This window comes from Dermochelys coriacea, chromosome 8 (assembly GCF_009764565.3).
Source record: "Dermochelys coriacea isolate rDerCor1 chromosome 8, rDerCor1.pri.v4, whole genome shotgun sequence".
In the NCBI taxonomy this organism is placed as follows: Eukaryota; Metazoa; Chordata; order Testudines; family Dermochelyidae; genus Dermochelys; species Dermochelys coriacea.
The window spans coordinates 22,647,173-22,668,998 of record NC_050075.1 but is presented as its reverse complement, the minus strand read 5'-3'; the positions used below and the strand labels follow the sequence as shown (position 1 = coordinate 22,668,998).

General features: G+C 46.9%; 1 protein-coding gene across 2 annotated transcripts in view; it reads right to left on the bottom strand.

Annotated features, from left to right (window-relative positions):
- Positions 1-19,316, bottom strand: part of HTR4 (5-hydroxytryptamine receptor 4) — a 227,673-nt gene extending 208,357 nt beyond the window's left edge. The window contains exon 1 of one of the 2 annotated variants that reach the window (XM_043520172.1): positions 19,045-19,316. The gene's annotated coding sequence lies outside the window, so the exon portion shown is untranslated. The remainder of the gene's footprint in view (positions 1-19,044) is intronic. The other variant, XM_043520171.1, reaches the window with a different exon arrangement.
- Between the last annotated feature and the right edge of the window lie 2,510 nt (positions 19,317-21,826).

Below are 21,826 nucleotides of genomic sequence, written 5' to 3'. Positions count from 1 at the left end.
CTCTGAATTCTAACCTAAGTGTACATCTTTACATGGGGCCAATCCTCAACTATGGCCAGAGTGCAAGCAGGAATGCAAAGGTAGCTTATCTGCTGCTCTCAACTGTTAAGATAGTGCACCTTATTGCCAAGAGAGGCAGGATCAAAACAAACAGCTTAAATTAAAACCTTGAATTGTGCTCTGAAAAAGATTAGTAACCAGTGCATTCCCTGAAGCACAGCATTCTCTCTCTTTATGTAGTATCATTACATAAGTAGTGTTGTTACATTCTGTCTTAGCTGATGTTTCTAAGTGATTTTTCATAGTAGTTTGAGAGACAAGGTGGGTGAGGTAATGTCTTTCATTGGACCAACTTCTGTTGGTGAGAGAGACAAGCTTTCCAGCCACGAAGGTACTCCCAGCATCACAGCAAAATGCAAGGTGGAACAAAAAGAAAAGGAGTACTTGTGGCACCTTAGAGACTAAAATTTATTTGAGCATAAACTTTCGTGAGCTACAGCTTACTTCATCGGATGATTGTTTAGCATAAGTAGTTAGCACATATTGTAAAGGACCATTCAAGATAAAGTGGTCCATTAACACCTCTTGAACAGAGTGTATATAGCACCTTCTGTCTAAGGATCTCAAAGAGCTGTACAACCATTTGTGACTTTAGAAAGGGTTTGACTTCACCCAGCAGCTGCATCGGTGTAGGCCATGTCTACACTAGCAAGCTTACAATGGAATAGCTATACCAATTCAGCTGCACTGCTGTAAAAATTGCTCGTGTAGCTGCTTGATGCTGATGTGAGAGAGCTCTCCTGTCAACATAATTAAACCACCCCCAACAAGCAGCGATCACTATGTCAGCGGAAGAGTGTCTCCCATCAACATAGCGCTGTCCACACCAGCACTTCTGTCAGTACAACTCGTATGGCTCAGAGGGGTGTTTTTTCCTCACACACCAGAGCAACGTAATTTATACCAACAAAAGTGCTAGTGTAGCCAGAGCCTTAGTGAAGATGCTCTTACACAGAGGTTTTCCTCCTTTCCCCCCCTGCTGCTGGTGATGGCTTATCTTAAGTGATCACTCCCCTTACAGTGTGTATGATAAACCCATTGTTTCATGTTCTCTGTGTGTGTATATCAATCTCCCCTCTGTATTTTCCACCAAATGCATCCGATGAAGTGAGCTGTAGCTCACGAAAGCTTATGCTCTAATAAATTTGTTAGTCTCTAAGGTGCCACAAGTACTCCTTTTCTTTTTGCGAATACAGACTAACACGGCTGCTACTCTGAAACCTGTCATTACACAGATGGGAGAGCTTCTCCTGTCAGCGTAGATAATCCACCTCCCTGAAAAGTAACAGCTATGTCAGCAGGAGACGCTGTCCTGCTGACAGTTCTGTCTACATGGGGACTTGGTCAGTAGAACTATGTTGCTCAGGGGAATGGATTTTTCACACCCTGGAGCAACATAGTTTTACTGATATAGGTCTGTAGCTTAGACCTGGCCTTAGTCTCCTATCATGGTGCTATGGGAGGGACTTGTCTTTCCGTCTGTCTCACGGAGAAGGAATGTTGTAAACAGATTCTGCCAGACCACCACCAATAATCCAGTTATCATAATGCACCATTCCGCTCCCATTTCAAGTCAATGGAAAATCTCCCATTGGCTTCGATGGTACAGGGACATAGTCACTGAATCCCAGTTCCATATTCACACAGAGGATGGACCAGGCTTTCTAACCTGTTTACATATTCTTCATGTCTCCTGCTGCATCACAAGCAAGGAAATACCCTTAAGTACTAGAGCTGCTGACATCTCCTGGAAAGCTTGAGAAAGACAATTTAAAACCAACCCTCTGCATCCCTCATCTCTCCTTCTCCATAAAAATGTAGACATCACCTCTTCAGCAATGAATGTCCACGACCCAACACCATCCTCATCTTGTGACAGCCCCTTCTCTCCAAATCAGTTATGTCAATTAGGCTACATCTACACTATGAGCGAGGCATGCAATTCCCAACTCTCATCCACATACTCACACACACTCTCAGGGCGCTAATGCGAGGATAAATAGCTGCGTAGCCACAGCAGCACGGGTGGTGGCAGCAGCAGCACAGCTTAGCCATGCTGAGAATGTACCTACTGGTTCTTGGCACGGCTAAGCCGTGCTGCCACCATCACTGCCTGTGCTACCACGGCTTCACGGCTATTTATACACACACTCATGCTAGCCTGATAAGACCTAGCATGAGTATGTGCATGTGTGTGGGGAATCACACCAATAGCTCATCGTTTAGATGTAGCCAAAAAGATATTTATGCCTTGTCCCTTGGGTCAAATCAGCCTGATGCTAGAGGCCAATTTTGCGGTCTTTCACTTGGATGGATGCCTGGATTCAGATCAACCCCTGCTCCATTCTGCTAGAACCCCAGCCGCTTCAATGTTCCTAGTCATGCATCACAAGCTGAGGAAGACAAATTCTGGATTCTTCATTCAGGTTTTGCTTTGCTCAAAAGTCTGTTAACTTCAATCAAAAGTTTTGTCTCAGTAAGAACCGAGTGAAACCTCAGTATGGACTTTGGCATTTGGCCCCTAGAAAAGAACATCTGACTTCCCAGAAGTATGACTCCCCCACCTTTTACCTCCCCCCTCAAGGTCTGGCCACTAGGAGACATGAGGATGTTCGTGGCTAACCTGAGCTTCTCCCAAGCACTGCTGGATTTGGGATTTCTTATTTTTAAATATATGGGAATGATGGGGAAATGACAGGAGAATTCACAATTGAAACAAACAAGAGTGAGTTAGGGTGAAAACTCAATTGGAGGAGAAACTGTCACCTGCCACCTCAAATGCTCTGTTAGGCTGTTAGAACTGGTGTTCAAGGCAGTCATGGTGGAATGGGTTATTTCTCCTTTAAGAGTGTAAGTGGGATGAAAGCAGGACACACAGACTACTGGTTGCACGGCATTTGGGGGAACTGCTATCAACTGCCAATATAAAGTCAAGGGGAGGACCAAAGGAGTTTTTGTCTGTAACCTAAGAAGAGGATGGTTAATCGGTTAGGGCGTTAGCTTAGGACTCAGCTTCAAGTCCCTGCTCTGCCATAATTGTCCTATGTGACTTTGGGCAAGTCACATTCCCTCAGCTTTTAAGATGCTGGTAATAGTACTGCCCTCTCTCACAGGGATGGTGGGAGGATAAATATGTCAGACTATAAGATGCTACGGTAATGGGGGGGCCATAAGTACTCAAGATAAACATAACTAAACTATGCTGCGTTTATCTGTGTGACAATTATGCCTTTGTTGTCCATGTAGTGCACCTTTACATCTCTAATGACTTAGATAACTTAACAGGCCGGCAGTGAGTTTGTATTCAGTGCAGATTGCATGTGTTTTCTGACACACAGCAGTGTCTCCTGGAGACTTTATTTTTGTTCTTGCTTTAGGGTTCACACGGGGAAGGGTGGCACACCCCTAACCCCTACATACACCCAGAGAGGGGTGACACACACTCCTGTACACCTCTCTCATGGAGAGAGGGGTGACTGACCGACACCTGACCCTCCCTGCCTGGTGCTCTCCACCCTCCATGATTGACTGGGCCCCCAGGACAGACCTGCCTCTCCTGGTACCTGGCACTGCATCTTCCTGAGGCAACACATGGTGGGGAGGGGGGGGATGCAAGATCATATGGCCCCATCCTCAGATTGCTGCCAGAATTCATACCAGAATGTGGCCAGCCGTAGCCTTTCAGCATTGTGCAGGAAGGAAGGGATGAGAGCTGCTTCCTGCTCCTGGGGGAGGGGTGCAGCCGTGACCTGGCCTGTGTCTGTGCAGAGTTCAGCTCCCTCCTCCCCCCACTGCTTGTGAGGCTGGAAGCAGCCTTCCTGCCTGCACAGTGTCAAAAGTGTCTAACACCTCCAAGCTACTGCTGGCCACAAATATAACCCAGCAACTTCCTGTCCCCCCTCTGCCCTGCTACAGCATGGGCAGGAAGGGGCTAAGCCCCAACGATGCATTGTGCACCAGGGCGCAGGGAACCTGACTGCAGGGGCTCGAGCAAACCCAGCCAGAGAGGTGGCTCAGCAGGGGAGGGTGCCTAGGGGACGGAGCAGCCCTGCACTCTCTTGGGGCAGGACCCAGGAGTGCGAAAAGCATGCCAAGCGCCTGCCCTGGGGGCTGCTGTGGAGCCTACAGGTTTGGGGTGTGAACAGACTGGAAATTGCTTCCCCTCCACCCACTCCAGAGTTTAGCTGAGAGGCAGAGCGGCTTCCCTGTCCCAGTACCGTGCAGGGCTTTGGCACATGCAGAGCTTGGCTCCTCCTGGCCAGCGTCTCAGGCTGGAGGGTCTTGGGCTTTCCAGGGGTGCTGGCCCAGTCAAAGGCAGTGGGGGAAGGAAGAAAGAAGCCTGCCAGCCAGGTTGTTCATGAGCTGAGTGTGCTGACCAGGGGCTGGTTCTCTGCACAGTTCTGGGAGTGGGATGGGATGCGCCCTGGTGATGGGGGATAATGGAGGAGCAGTGGGGCTTGGGGGTGAAGGGGCAAAGCAGGGAGAGGACAGCGAGAGGGGAAGCAGGTCAAGGGTCCCGCCACCACTCACCCCCATCATTGGATCCCCCACCAGTAGAGCCCACCAATTCTGTTGGGGACGTGGGGGAACAGAAAATATGGGACAATATGCCTGTTTAAGAAAGTCAGGACACCTGCAGGAGGGCTTAAATACAGGACTGTCCATTTAAAAAACAGAACATCTGGTCACCCTATGCATGACCAGTTAAATACTGGAACCAACTTCACAGAGCTTGATAGTTCTTCCAGACATTCTCTACCTCTGGTCTTTCATGGTAGGTAGCTCACCTGGCCAGAGGGTCCCTCCCAGAGCAGTAGAAGCAGCTGCACTGCAAAGCCATGTATTTTCTGGGGTTTAAGGGCTGATTTACTACTGATTAGTGCTGAATTCCCTTTTGGTCCACATTGATACTTATGCTAACTTATGGGAAATGTTTCTCATGAAGAAAATGACAGAGGGACAGATTCAGCTGAGGTGCTAACCAGTTTTTTGCCATGTACACTCTGGCCCAGGGCCCCCGATGGCTGGTAGTTCACCTGGAAAGGAGGCTGCAGGAGAGGAGAGCAGATGCAATCCACCCTACCAGGGAAGTGGGCAGTGCTGGCTAGATGGAGGGCCCCAATGCGTGCATCCTCTTAGTTTTCACCCTACCCCCAAAACTAACAGCTCCTGTACCTGATAACACCACCTGACCTCTCTTGGAGAAATGCTCTCCAGGGGGAGGGGGGGAGACGATCCGGACCTCTTTGGCCCAAAGAAATGCAATTTACATACCCCTGCTCATGTCTTAGTGCATCCCCCACGCCCAGACAGACACATGGCTTCCATCCTCCTAGCTAGATCACAGGTGGTATCATAACTCTCAGCACTCACATATCACTCTGCATCAATAGAGCCCTTGTAAAGATGAATTCATTAGGCTTTGTAAACATCCCAGGGAGGGAGGTGATTATGGTTGTTGCCACTCTCTAGAAGAGGAAGCTGCCCTATTAACATCTCCTTTTTCCATCCCACTGGATTAACAGTTGACAGTTAAACATCTGATTTCTATCAGGCGACAGGTGCAATACAGAAAATGTCCAATTGCCTACCAGATGTCAGATCTTCTGCAAAGGAAGAGAGCTGTCCAGGAATATATTTACTGTGTAAAAATCTTGTCCTGCTTTCCAGGAAGAGCTCCCCTATGTAAGTGAAAGGCTGGGAGAGGGCTGTCAGTACTTCTTCACAATACCTTTAAAGAACAGCTGACCCCAAGCATTCCACAGAAGACCAATCCTCTCTGTCTAATCCACCTACATAGCACCAGTCAAGGCTCTGGATCTTACTGCCTCTCTTCCTTCCATTTTGCAGCCTCTGCCTCTTCCCTAAGAATAGCTGAAACCAACATCTTTCCCTGCTGTCCTTTTCAGCTGAGTTTTGTGCTTTTGAAAGGCACAACCACCGAGGCCAAAGTCCACTAGCCACAGAGTAAGTACAACAAAGGCAGTGGCAGAGGAAGCTCCCCTCCCACCCACTGCCCAATCACCACCCCTACCCTGAAGGGATCACTCTAAAGTGTTAGGTTTCAGAATAGCAGCCCTGTTAGTCTGTATCTGCAAAAAGAAAAGGAGTACTTGTAGCACCTTAGAGACTAACAAATTTATTTGAGCATAAGCTTTCGTGAGCTACAGCTCACTTCATCGGATGCATTCAGTGGAAAATACAGTGGGGAGATTTATATACACACACAGAGAACATGAAACAATGGGTTTTATCATACACACAGTAAGGAGAGTGATCACTTAAGATGAGCTATTACCAGCAGGGGGCAGGGGAGGGGAAGGAAACCTTTTGTGGTGATAATCAAGGTGGGCCATTTCCAGCAGTTGATAAGAACATCTGAGGAACAGTGGGGGGTGGGCAGGGGGGAAATGGTTTTACTTTTGCTGCTACTCTGAAACCTGTCATTATGCAAGGCACTGAATTTAGCCATATGGAGTGGAAATCTATCAACTTCATGAAAAAACTTGTACAGATACAGACAGACATCTTCCTTTCCAAATGCAAACAGATGGACATCATACCAAAAAGACTGAAGGTAAAAAGTCCATTACAATCTTCATACCACACAGACTATGCTGACAACTTGTGCCACTCGCTCTCAAAGAAACTGCGGAACCACCTGATCAACATCCTCTACAGCAAACAGGGAAAGATTAAGAATGAGCTCTCAAAACTGAATACTCTCATAAACAACCTTCCACACAAACTTCCTCATGGCTGGACTTTACAAAAAGTAAACAAGCCATTTACAAACACACACTTTGCTTCTCTACAAAGAAAAAGGACACTAAACTATCTAAACTACTACATTCCACAAGGGGCCACAACAGTGGTTCCCTTAACCCACCCAGCAATATTGTTAATCTATCCAACTATACTCTTAGCCCAGCAGAATAATCTGTCCTATCTCGGGGGCTCTCCTTTTGCCCCTCAACCTCCACGAACATGATACAGTTCTGTGGTGACCTAGAATCCTATTTTCGATGTCTCCGACTCAAGGAATATTTCCAACACACCTCTGAACATCATACTAATCCACAGAGACCTTCCTACCAACACTACAAAAAGAAGGATTCTGGGTGGACTCCTCCTGAAGGTCAAAACAGACTGGACTTCTACATAGAGTGCTTCCGTCAACATGCATGGGCTGTAATTGTGGAAAAGCAGCATCGCTTGCCCCATAACCTCAGCCGTGCAGAACACAACGTCATCCACAGCCTCAGAAACAACTCTGACATCATAATCAAAAAGGCTAACAAAGGAGGTGCTGTTGTAATCATGAATAGGTCAGAACATGAACAAGAGGCTACTAGGCAGCTCTCCAACACAACTTTCTACAAGCCATTACCCTCTGATCCCACTGAGGGTTACCAAAAGAAACTACAGCATTTACTCCCTGAAAAAGCACAAGAACAAATCCGCACAGATACACCCCTGGAACCCCAACCTGGGGTATTCTATCTGCTACCCAAGATCCATAAACTTGGAAATCCTGGACGCCCCATCATCTCAGGCATTGGCAACGTGACAGCAGGATTGTCTGGCTATGTAGACTCCCTCCTCAGGCCTATGCTACCAGCAGTCCTAGCTATCTTCGAGACACCACTGACTTCCTGAGGAAACTACAGTCCATCGGTAATCTTCCTGAAACCACCATCCTAGCTACTATGGATGTAGAAGCCCTCTACACCAACATTCCACACAAAGATGGACTACAAGCCATCAGGAACAGTATCCCCGATAATGTCACGGCTCACCTAGTGGCTGAACTTTGTCCTCACCCATAACTATTTCACATTTGGGGACAATGTATACCTTCAAATCAGCGGCACTGCGATGGGTACTTGCATGGCCCCACAGTATGCCAACATTTTTATGGCTGACTTAGAACAACGCTTCTTCAGCTCTTGTCCCCTAATGCCCCTCCTCTACTTGCGCTACGTCGATGACATCATCATCTGGACCCATGGAAAAGAAGCCCTTGAGGAATCCACCATGATTTCAACAATTTCCATCCCACCATCAACCTCAGCCTGGACCAGTCCACACAAGAGATCCACTTCCTGGACACTACGGTATTAATAAGTGATGGTCACATAACCACGACCCTATACCAGAAACCTACTGACCGCTATTCCCACCTACATGCCTCCAGTTTTCACCCAGATCACACCACACGATCCATTGTCTACAGCCAAGCTCTACGATACAACCACATTTACTCCAACCCCTCAGACAGAGACAAACACCTACAAGATCTCTATCAAGCATTCTTACAACTACAATACCCACCTGCTGAAGTGAAGAAATAGACTGACAGAGCCAGAAGAGTACCCAGAAGTCACCTACTACAGGACAGGCCCAACAAAGAAAATAACAGAATGCCACTAGCCATCACCTTCAGCCCCAACTAAAACCTCTCCAACGCATCATCAAGGATCTACAACCTATCCTGAAGGACGACCCATCACTCTCACAGATCTTGGGAGACAGGCCAGTCCTTGCTTACAGACAGCCCCCCAACCTGAAGCAAATACTCACCAGCAACCACACACCACACAACAGAACCACTAACCCAGGAACCTATCCTTGCAACAAAGCCCGTTGCCAACTCTGCCCACATATCTATTCAGGGGACACCATCATAGGGCCTAATCACATCAGACACACTATCAGAGGCTCAAAAAGAAAAGCAGTACTTGTGGCACCTTAGAGACTAACAAATTTATTAGAGCATAAGTTTTCGTGAGCTACAGCTCACTTCAGAAAGCTTATGCTCTAATAAATTTGTTAGTCTCTAAGGTGCCACAAGTACTGCTTTTCTTTTTGCGAATACAGACTAACACGGCTGCTACTCTGAAACCTATCAGAGGCTCGTTCACCTGCGCATCTACCAATGTGATATATGCCATCCTGTGCCAGCAATGCCCCTCTGCCATGTACATTGGTCAAACTGGACAGGCTCTACGTAAAAGAATAAATGGACACAAATCAGACGTCAAGAATTATAACATTCAAAAACCAGTTGGAGAACACTTCAATCTCTCTGGTCACTAGATTACAGACCTAAGAGTGGCTATCCTTCAACAAAAAAGCTTCAAAAACAGACTCCAACGAGAGACTGCTGAATTGGAATTAATTTGAAAACTGGATACAATTAACTTAGGCTTGAATAGAAACTGGGAGTGGATGGGTCATTACACAAAGTAAAACTATTTCCCCACGTTATTCGCCCCTACCGTTCCTCAGACGTTCTTATCAACTGCTGGAAATGGCCCACCTTGATCATCACCACAAAAGGTTTTCTTCCCTGCCCCCGCTGGTAATAGCTCATCTTAAGTGATCACTCTCCTTACAATGTGCATGATAAAACCCATTGTTTCATGTTCTCTGTGTGTGTGTGTATATAAATCTCCCCACTCTGTTTTCCTCTGAATGCATCCAATGAAGTGAGCTGTAGTTCACGAAAGCTTATGCTCAAATAAATTTGTTAGTCTCTCAGGTGCCACAAGTACTCCTTTTCTTTTTGCGAATACAGACTAACAGGGCTGCTACTCTGAAATCAGTCCTCAGAATCTCTAATAGGATCTATCTCCATTTGCTCCCTGGCTTGCCCTCCCCCAGGTGCAATTGTGGTTTCTTGTGTTAGATGGTTATGGCTTTGGGTGGGGGATTAACTAGCAGCATTTTCAAGTCATTCCTTCCTTAATGGCTCTTGTCAAAGCCACTCTGTCTGTGAGTACCTGGCTTTCAGCCAAATTTGCCAGGTTGGTGCCCACATAGGAGTGGTGCCTTTGGAGCAGAGAGGAGCAAAAGCATCCTTCAGGCTCCAGCAAGGCATGCCAAGTCCCCCAGGAGCTGCCACTCCTATTCCTGGGGAGGTGTTTGTGGGATGCCCTACATGCTGCAAACATTTCCTAAGCTGAGCATTTGCCCTTGGTGATAACAGAATATCAAGGTATTCCATCTGTGCTGGGGGACGTCCAGCACATCACACCAGCAAATGGGACATGGGGTGGCTAAAATGTCCCATCTTTTGCTTTGCTTATCCCCATGAGCCTGCTTCTGATACTTTTACTCCAGCTAGTAGCACCTTATGGAGTCATCCTGCTGATTTCACTGTGACTGCTAGAGGAGTACGCTATCACTTGACATGGGGAAGGGTGCCAGATTCTGTCCTCATGCAGTATAGCTGGGCTCACATCTTATTATAAATGCTTAGTTTAACATTGCACAAAACCTAATAAAACTGCTAGTCCTGACCACAAAGCAAAGCTCCAAGGAAAAGTCTGAAGTGAAGTGTAGTGCCAGGGGATGAAAGGAGAGTGGGAGGTCTAACCACTGCCTGAAGTTGCTGCTTTTTATTTTCTTTCCAGACACTTACATGTGCTGTCTGGAAATTCTCAGGGAAGTACACTTTTAAACAGGTTTTTTTTTTAAATTATTAAAAGGAAACAATTTCCTTTTTCAAATACTGGTTTCTTTTTTTATTCCCCCCTCTCCCTTGATTTACAGTGAATCACTAGTGCCATTTTATATCCAAATCCTCAGCCAGTTTAAATTTTTCTTGTGTGTGTCTTTCTTACAGATTTTTCAGCTTCTATAGCCTGTGTCTTATGCAGGAGGTCAGATTAGATGATCATTATAGTCCCCTGTGACTATGATCTCTGGATGAAATTCTGGCTCTCAAGTCAATGGTAAAACACCCATTGACTTTAAGTGGGGCCAGGACTTCACCCTATGAATCTATGGAATCTATTTTCTGAGCAATATAGTTACCCACCAAAAAAGGATGAAACCCTCTTTGGATCAATTTTCATTCCTTTTCTGAAAAAGACTGAGACATATTCCCAGCTGGCATAAATCAGCATAGCACTATGCTAATTTACACCAGCTGAGCATCTGGCCCATCTTCTTTGCATATAGCACAAAAGATACCTATTACCCATGGGACGGTTTATCTGGGAACCAAAGAGTATGTTAGAGTTTCACCAAAACCTTCCCTGTTCTATAAACTAGGTGTTCTCACAATCAGATTCAGGGCATTGTGACCATTCCCCCCTTTCTTCCTGGGTATGCTGGGAAATGGGGCTCAAAACATATAGGAGAGGTTGGCCAAACCTCTCTTATGAGGTGGTATCACAGTATGTGGCTAAGAGGTTAAGAACCCCTGTTAAAGACAAACATTTCATGCATCAAGACAGAGAATAAAAAGAATTTCAGCAGGATGTACATTTTGCAACTTAATGTGACTCACAACAGACATCTCATTTTGGCTTCCCAGGCCTTTGCTAAGCCTGGAGTCCAGCTCTAAGTTATTGAAACCCATCCTCCTCTGCCCCTCAAAAGAGAGGGTTTAAAGTGACAACATTTTGCAAAATGAACACACATGAAAAGAAATGTGCTGCCACTTCACCTGATCTCAGTGAAATCAGCTGCTTTTCAAACCATCCCCTTCCCCTCGCCCCACCCCTCAGGAAAATTTTATGATGGAACCAATGACAACTGTAACCAGTGCAGCAATAAAGAGGGCCTGTGTTACAGCAGTTTTCAGTAATTTACTCTGCAAACTTTCTAAAAGTTTAGACTTGTATTAAATCAAACTGGATCCCCTCCTGCTGCTGCATTAATTACAGACCTGGGGCCCAATCCTGTATATGCTTGCTCAGCCAATGAATCCCACCAAACTCTACGCATTCCTGACATGAGGGAGGACTATTTAGACGAGGAAGAATATCCCAAAAATCCTCTCTCATCTCTGCAAGGTGCTTTAATTTATTGGAGGGAAAAAACAGCAGGAGTTTTGTTGATGCCTACACTACTAGAGTGGCTGGTTTGACATTTAAAGGCACAATGTCAAAATTTGTCCAATTCACATTTTATGGACGTAAGTGTTATAGTTGGATAAGTATTCTAGAGTTTACAGGCTAAATTCAGAGGTAAGGCGATGTAATCATTCTCACAATAACCCTGTGAGGGAGGTAAGTCCCTATTATACCGATAGAATAAGAAGACAGGATTTACCAAAGGCAACAGAGGAAGTCAGTGTCAGAGCCAGGAGTTCTGATTCCCTGTCTACCCCTACTCAGTTAAAGCCTATAGAGAGGACTGTGGTTGAACTCAAGCAGCTAATCTGAATTTAAAAAGTGAAGTTGCTGTGTCTTCACAGCTATTTTAAGCAGAGTTCGCTAACCTGAATTAAGTACACACTTTTTTTGGATAGTGTAGACATATCCTTTGACTCCAATATGCAACATCTGTGTTCTGTGCTCCAGGCACCAGACTACATTCAAATTAATGTGCAGCACTTTACAGAGGTGGGAATTTTCTCACATCAACTTTGGGCATGGCACAGGTACAGGATCTTTTCCTTAGTATCAGCAAAGCCCCTACTGTTTGCTAGTTGGCTTTAAGGGAGCCTAGTTAGCGGATGAAGCAACAGACTGCCGAGATAACTGATGGTGCAGAGCCAGGCAATAGGATCCTCCCAGACAGTGGGTTCTGCTAGCTGAGACAAAAATGCCAGCTGCCTGCCCAGCCCCTCTTTAAAGTACAGTATCAGATCTGTCTCCATGGGAACTGTAATGAGGGCAGAACTTCTCTTTACCATCTCAAACTGAGGGGGAAAAAAATTAAGAAAATAATGAGCCTTTCCACAGAGATGTGGCTCTGAGTAAACTGAGTTGGAGCAGCTGGAATGAGCAAATGCCTTTTTGTTGCCCCATGCTGTCTCTTTGCTTTGCTTATTCTAAGCTTGGATGAATTCTTTGTGAGATAACAGTTCCAGTACTTGCTGCTGTGAACCATGTTGCTGCAGCATAAACCTTGAGCACTAGCGGGTCTGCGCTCTAGTCTTGCTGGCTGTGACTACAGTTTTGCACTGGTTTTTTGGGCTGGACAGCTCTCACTCTACCAAAGATCAACATGGGCCACCAAGTCAGAGGTGTGCAAGAAAGAGGATGGGGAGTCAGAGTGGATGTGGGAACGGGAGAGGATGGGTGTACAAGCCTGACAGTTCAGGTGTGATTTTCAGAGCTACTGAGCCCACGCAGCTCTGATTAACTTGAGTTGGAGTGGTGGGTGTAGAGCACCTCTGAAAGTCAGGCCATATGATGAGAAGTACAGCAGAGTGGGGTGGAGTGAGAAAGTATGTGTGGATGTGCCAGCAGACTGCTGAGCACAGAACATGTATGTAAGCCATGTGAAATACAGGACCTGATCCACAGCATGTGGAAGTCAATAGAAAAAGACTCCCATTGTTGTCAATGAATGGGCTTTGCATCCAGCCCATGCTGCACAAAACACAAACATTTTAAACTGGAAAGGTTCATAAAAGTAATTAAAAATAAACATTTCTGAGTCAGACTGCAACAGGGATACAAAAGAGAAGTCACTCCTGAGCAGGGGGCCCAGCACGAGGCCTATTGCCATTTTGCTCCCCTAAAAAGCCTTCAAAATAGGGCAAGAGTGGGGCTGCATCTGCTTCATGGTGCTCCTCTGCATTGGGTGACTTTCATCCCTAGAGAACAGCTGTCACCCTGCACCCAGCCTCCCTCACTGCTACTTGCTGATTGCACCTCCTGCTATTTTCTGTAATTATTTCCTTAATTACATAAAGCTGGCAAAGTTCAATTTGTCTTTTCCTCAAATTAATTTGCTTTCCACTGTATATTGCTGGATTTGTCTCCCAGTATAACCCATGTGTCTGCAGCCACTGTTATTCATTTGGCTTCACCCCCACCCCAAATGAAATTTGTTAAAAACAATAAGTCTAATTAATCCGGTCACATTGTGTAATTTCAAGTCAGCTGCTTCAAAAGTATGGGAGTCAGTTTCATGTTATTCAAGCTACTGACTGTCCCATCTCCACCCTTGGGTGTAACACACACCAAACTGCACCTCATGGTGCACACATTGGTGCGGTATGGAGAACCAAGGCATTTGTAGTGGAAGGTGTCATGAGACTAAAGGGCACCCAGGGAACAGAGACTAACAAGGAGGAAAAAAATGGAGACCACTGCAGTATTTATTTTTAGCATGAAAATGTATCAGTCAGGATATTGCCACAAATCCCATTGACTTCCACTGAGCATAGGGGTCTAAGCCTAACCCTAATGGAGGGACACTAATTTACACCAGCTGCAACTTTGGCTCTAGGTGTGTAAAAGATTATATGGAATAGTGGCAGTCGATAGGTCGCAATCCAATTAACTGGACACCTTCCTACCTTTTAGAATCCACTTTTCACAAGAATCCAACTCAATAATTACCACCATGTCTGTCAAGTATCAGAGGAGTAGCCATGTTAGTCTGGATCTGTAAAAGCGGCAAAGAGTCCTGTGGCACCTTATAGACTAACAGACGTATTGGCGCATAAGCTTATGCTCCAATACGTCTGTCTAAAAGGTGCCACAGGACCCTTTGCCGCTTTTACCACCATGTATGTTATTTTTCCTACATAAGCCATAAAGGAGAGGGCATCAGATCGATGAGATCAGAGCTGAGGCAAAGAAAGGGGGTGAGTTAAAATATAACTGACTATCTAAAGATAAAGCAACTATTAGGAGAAATGGAAATACTCCCTCCAGTAGACTAATTCTTGTATTCTTGTCCCACTGCCTTTCTAAGCAAAGTTGTTTTTCTTTCAAGCATAGTGACAAAATGCAAAATAAGGTTTCTAGATAGGCATCTATCTTTGTTTAATTTCAATAGACAGTACATTTCCCTAGAGCCATGTTACTTGGAATCTGGTGACCTCTGAGGCAGATTTGTTTTTAAGTTTGGGACATTACCTAACAAGCTGAACAAAGGAACACAGGTATGGTCACAGTGGCTCATACCATGATCCCTTTAATCTGCTATTTTATCTGACAATGGCCTGTACCAGAAGCTTCAGAGGGAGGTGCAAGAAAATCTGAAGTGGATAATTATGGAGCAGTCTGCAAAGCTTCTTCCTAACCCCAAGGAGGGTAGTGGTTGAGTTATGCCCTGACCCATGAGGGTTTATAGGTGTGGTAGATTAAACTAACTAGGATTACAATTGCTGGAGGTATTATTCATATAAATCATTACTAAACTCTTTGAGCCAGATGTTTTGCTGGTTTAAATTGGCACAATTCCATTGAAATCAATTGACATTATGCAGATTTACACCAGCTGTGGATCTGGATCCTTGAATCCTACTAAGGTCTTTGCTCAATAACACTTTGTGACACTGAGTTCCACAGGCTTATGATGAGTCATGGGAAGAAGTTTAAAAACTTTGTTTTAAATTTATTGGTTTAGCCCAGTAAAAAGGGGTCACTTGGTTATGTACAGATAATGGACAGTCCCTGCCCCAAAAAGCTTACAATCAAGGGTGTTGCTTCTGTCACCTTTACTCATGTTGGTTAGTACCTGACTCTCCTAGCGGTCCTGTAGATTTCCAAGGGACAACTCATGGAGAGCAGATCAATGTGAATAAGGATAGCACATGAGATCCTAAATAGGGACAAGTGGTGACAAGTGGATGTAGACCACCTTGTAGTTGGGGGGGGGGGGGGCGGGCGAAGGGAGGGAAGGTACCAGGGCAATGGATACAGGAATAGAATTGGCACACATTAGCACAGTGCACTGTTTGGAGACTTCCTAGGGTATTTTGAATAAATGAGCAAGAGATGTCAGTGAACTACTCTCTTCTCACTTTTAAGTCATTGTTTACAAAACCATGAGGATCAGACACACAGTTAGATCTGTCCCTAGTAATCAACTATTTGAAAGGAAATTGACAAGATAATCAAATCTTTAGTTAAAAAAAAAAAACAACCAACATGTGTAATGTATGCACATTTTTCTGTGATACAAAGGATATAGTGCTAACCGCTGAGGATAGCATGAGTTCCCCCTCCTGGAGGGAATGCTACAGGGAAATCTGATCAGTGGTCCTTTCAGCTTTTAAAGCTAAGAAGGGATGCAGCCGCCAAGCGCTTTTGTGGGCTTTAGGTGCTGTACAATGTGAACTCTTCAGTTCCTTGGTATTTCACAGCCTTATGCAGACTGCAAGGCTACCTTCATTAGGGACTGAATCTCAGACCTGACTGCAGCCAGTTCCTTGGAGTGGATTTGGGAATAGAGTCATCATTCAGAAACAATAAAACCTAGTAACCTTTATCAAAACCATTGCACAGCCTCCTCTATCCCCGGCAATAGCTGTCAGCTGCCAAAGGGATTGAGTAATTAAATCTTTCCTTGTCCCCTCATTAAACACAAGATTATATTCACATAAAGCTTTGTCCATTCCCTTCCATGAAATAAGAGAAATGAAGTCATGACATCACATGCTCCACAGAGCCAACCCAAGCTAGCTGCCACCCCTTCATTTCGGTGCTCAGACCTGATAAACTAGAGCTTATCTTCTGCGGACTGCACTGATGCAGCCAAAAACTGCAGCTGCATGTTTAATTCCTCAGACTTTATGAACTTTCCATGGGGGAAGTTTGTTTTGGAGCCATAAAAGATGCCTCTGTGGTTAAAGAAAACTGCCAGTTCAAACTCGAACTCACTCAAGCTGCTCTCCAAAAGGGGCTCCTCATGCTCCAGTTATTCAGTCTCTCTCAAAGAGAACATCCACGGAAGGGGACAGTCACTCTTTCTTCCCAATGCTCAGATCCATGAAGTGGCCATGCTCTTAGGACATGATCCAAAGCCCACTGAAGTGAATGGAAAGACGCCCACATGTGACTTTAGTTCAGGTCCTTGCTGATGTGGAGTCTAACTTGGAGGAGAGTACTAAGCCCTGCCTTCAGTCACAGGAGTTTGTAGTGAGCACAGGTTTGCCCCATCACATCCAAGCACCATGGAAAGCCCTTCTCTGTGGATGGGATTGTCAAAGCAGAAAGCTGTTTTAATTCCAATAGCACCATTACTCACCAGAAAACATTGATCCCTCAAGGAAGCTACAGCAATTCTAATACAAGCTTACTTAAATGAAGGTTACCAACTCCAGCAGAGCCCAGCAAACCCCTCTTTCTCTGCACACTCCTTGATACACCATCCCCATTCTCTACCTCTGCTGCCAGTTGGCAGATAACAGACAGTCACAGGTGCCTCACCCTCACGCGGAGCATTACTAACAATTCCAGCTGACTGAAAATATTAGCATCAAGTCAAGGGTACCAGGGGAGGTTGCTAAAACAATTCATTAACCTGGGAGGTACATGGACACTATGGTGATCGAAGGCAGTACAAAATGATGGCTAGAGAGATCTCCTTCCATCAAGTAGTACATATCATTCAAACTTGTACTTTCCACCTTCTATTGCTTTGCCATTTAAGTAAGTCTTCTGGCACCATATAAGCCATACACTGGATTTGTAGTTTGTGCCCAAAATTATAGACACAAACTTTGCACATGTAGTTGTAGGCATTTGCACAGACAATCTCTAATTAGACAGCATTCCCTATGCATGTACAATCACTATGACAAAAAGAAAAGGAGTCCTTGTGGCACCTTAGAGACTAACAAATTTATTAGAGCATAAGCTTTCGTGAGCTACAGCTCACTTGAGCTAAACCCTAATGAATCCGATGAAGTGAGCTGTAGCTCACGAAAGCTTATGCTCTAATAAATTTGTTAGTCTCTAAGGTGCCACAAGTACTCCTTTTCTTTTTGCGAATACAGACTCACACGGCGGCTCCTCTGAATACTGAAAAGTGTTCCCCTGAGCGCCTCAGACTAAAAGCACTTGTTCCCTCTGGGGTGTTTTGGGCAGAGAGGGCAATATGTTGCCGTGGGTTGACTGTTGCCCGTTGTCCAAGAGACTGTGGCTATCGACTGATGTAATATTTTAAGGCCAGGAACAACGGAGACCCCTTAAAGGCATTTACTCCGTTGCTCATGGCAGGCTGATCAAGGACAGCGCCCTCCCTCACGGCTCAGCTGCACCTCCTGCTTCACGCTGCAAGGAAATCAACCTGCCGGGAGGGCTTCGCAGGCTCCGAGAGCAAGGCGATGCACCAACTCCTCACCCTCCGACGCAGGTAAGGCTAGAAGCCGGCGCGCAAGAGAGAGAGAGAGAGACACCGTCTCTCCAAGGCCAGTGTCACTTCTGAGCAGCACGAGTGGCGAGGAGACCCGTGGCCCCCTTTTCCCCGGGGCTTGCACCAGCCAGTCTCCTCCCTACTCTCTGCCCAACTCGAAGGGGCCACTGAGCGGCATCCGATGAAGTGAGCTGTAGCTCACGAAAGCTTATGCTCAAATACATTGGTTAGTCTCTAAGGCGCCACAAGTCCTCCTTTTCTTTTTGCGAATACAGACTAACAGGGCTGCTGCTCTGAAATCCACGCAGTCTGGTCACGATTGGGGCCGGAGCCGTCTCCTCTACAGCTCCTGCCAGCTGGTGGGCCAGCCTTCCCCTAGGTCTCCGCTTCAGCGAGCCCAGCCCTGCCGGCTGAAAACATCGCCCGGCTTGGGCTTCTTCGTGGCTCTCCCCCTCGGGCATTAGTTCTCTGGGTCCTACCCTCCGGCCGCGAATCAATCGGGGCGATGCCCGCGTGGGGCGGAACGGGCGCTACAAAGCGGAGTTGTCTTGGAGGTGGAAATGCGCGAGGAGCGCACTGGCTCTGCCCCCTGCCCGGGCCGCAGGGAGCTGCCCTCCCCACGGAGGATGGGGCGTTTGTTCCTCCGTGCGAAAGGGACGCGGAACGGACCCGGCAGTCGGCAAGTTCAAAGGCTGCCCCCCCCCCCGGGGGAGAGCTCCTGTCCGCCGCACGCCCACAGACCCGCCACCCCAAGTCTAATTCGGAGCACGTGCCCCGGACAGACTCCGCCGCTGCCTCCGGAGCCACTCCGGCCTCACGCCGGAGAAAGCCCGCCGACCGCCCGTCGCGCCCCTCGAGGGGGCAGGTCTCCGCGGGCCCTGGCAGGATCGGGGCTGCACCCCGGGCAGGGCAGCGGCGCCTTACCATTGCCGTGTGCGCAGCCTGGCCCCCCGGGGCATGGCCCAGCTCCCTACGCGGCCCTCTGCATCCTCCCGCGGGCTGGCTGCCTCTCCGGGTGCCGGGCACCGCCGCGCTCCCCGAGCCCGCTCCCCTCGGGCAGGCGCCTCTCGCCGGCCCCGCTCCCAGCCAACTTGCTGGCCGGCCACGAGCGCACGGACCAGCAGCTCCCCCGCCGGCCGAGCGCGTCGCCGGTCCCCGGGCTGCCTAAGTCCTGGCTGCCCCCGGCGCCGCCTTTCGAAGACAGCCACCCGGGGCGCGGCCAATCAGCGCCGGCCGGCGGCCTCCCAGCCGCGCCCGCCCCGCCCAGCGAGGGGGGGGAGCTGGGCGGGGCGCGCGGGCCCGCCGCGGCACGGGCAGTGGCGGTGCGGAGCGGGCGTCGCGCACCCGGCCGTGCCCTCATTGCTCCAGCCGGGCTCTAGGGACGGGAGCCTCTGGCTGCGTGTGCGGAGGGGGTCGACTCTTCTCAGCCGTCACCTCCTCAGGGAAGCCCCTGCCTGCCTGCGGCGTCCTGCGGACAGCTTGGCACTGGCTTCCCATCTCTCCTCCTTCCTGTGGAAGACGAGTCCTCGGACGTTTCTGTAGTAGGGAGGGAGATAGACAGACGGACACGGCGTAGCCAGATCACCCTAAGCCGGGGCTAGATCTTCAGCGGATCCATGCGGGGAACGAGCTCTATGGCCTGCTGAGAAGTGGGCCTCCGGCTCCACAGGCTCCTGCATCTTCCGGGTGTTGGAAATTTGAACCTAAATCCTGCTCTGAATTTTGAAAATGCTCATTTAAATACGGGGTTGAGCCAAAACCCCGCATGTGAGCGCCCTAAACGAGGGTGTCTTCACAATCCCAGATCAGGATCCCAGTTCTGCCCATTGAGTGCATCTATAACAGGGAGTGCAGCTTTCAAACAGGAGAGCCATAAGTCCTGGTCTTGTCTGACCTGGCAGTAAAAATGTGACCGTGAGGCTCCTGTTGACTGTCTCAGTGATTTTCTATCCAAATCAGCTCTGTTTGCCAAGGAAAAGATGTTTTCTCTAACTGCCAGCCCTGCAGGCTCAGCCTGGGTCCTGTGTGTCAAGCTGCAGTCCTTCCACCTAGCTTATCATCACCAGTATCACCAACTCTTCAGGACATATTAGGATCACAGCTATCTCTGTGTAACTGTGTGGTCTTCAGATTACATCCTAAGTGATACCTGTGCAATCGCATTTCCAATAACAGGCTTATCCAGCTATGACTGCCTGGAATTTAGCAACCCCTACTGTTGGTCATGCACAAGATGGGTCAGAATCCAAAGCACACTCTATCTTTGAATCAACTAGTTTTTACTATGAATGTCAGCAGATGGGACTCTGATACACAATGAGAATAGGTCTGTTGAATACGACCATGGTCCTGCCATGACGACATCAACCTAAGCAGACCCCAGACCCCGCAAGGAGTTCAGGCGGATGCCACTGCAGGATTAGGGTAAAAAAAGGTGCCATTTTAACACAGATATTCTTCAGAGAAGGACCACACTGTAATAGGGTGTTCCAGTCAAGCTTTTGGATACTCAGAATGGCACTTAGGCTGGGACATAAAAGGGCTTTTTACACCAAAGTGAAAATTTAGGGTTCTCAGTATAGGAAAATGGACAGCCTATAAAGGTGCCTGTGTTTATGAGGAAGGTTATCTACCACATTACAGCACATAATGGTGGTTGAACTTTTTCAAATTTTCCAAAATACAACAAACATTTTTCACAGAAAACCCCCAATTTTTTCAATCTTTCATCCTTTCCCTTATCCAACCCATTCATAGAATGGTTGAGATTTGGATGGAAAACTTTCAACAATGGCTTGTGAAAATTTGTCAGCTTTTTCCACCAGCTCTAACAACCTAGTTGCACAAAATCTGACACACAAGGCTACGATACAATTTATTTTTGTTCATTACGTACATTTATTAGATGTTAGTCACTTTAGTAATGAAATGCAAGATTAAGAATAATAATTAATAATATATTATGTGTTAAGAAAATTGTTGGCAGGGTTGGATCCAGGAAGAAATGCTTTCTCTAACCAAAGACCAGATTCTGTCAAACTTTGGCCCAACAGCACAGGCTCTATCCATTGGTCTATACAGGCCTGAGAGAAGCCCTCCCAAAGTTGAAGGTTAATTTTAATGAATTCTCAACAGAGATTTCATTTTGTATCTTCCCAATACTATGAGCTTTCAGTGCTGCTCATGATCATAGCTTTTGTTTTTAATATTAATCCCACATCTATTTGCCTCAATCTCGTGGTTTTAGCTCCTTCTGATAGATCATGATACTGCTGTTCCTGCACCCCCCACACCCCAAACGCACCCCACTCACTGTGATCTCCTCCTCCAATGGAGTAGATACCTTCCATAGCATACTGTCTGACAGGCCTGATAGCAGCAGCCTTCCTGCTGTCACAATTGTTCTAAGATGATATCTGCAACACTACCACAGGACTACTGTGTGTAAGTGTAAGCCTGACAAAATAAAATGACAAACTTCAGAGCATATAGGTCCCAATCTGGCAACATATTTAAACACTGACTTAACTCTAAGCATGAGTGGTGCTGTTGAAGTCAATGGATTTACTCACATGCTTGAAGTTAAGCATATGCTTTGCTGGATCAGGAGCATATATACAATAGAACCGCAGAGTTACAAACACCTCGGGAATGGAAGTTGCTCGTAACTCTGAAATGTTTGTAACTCTGAACAAAACCTTATGGT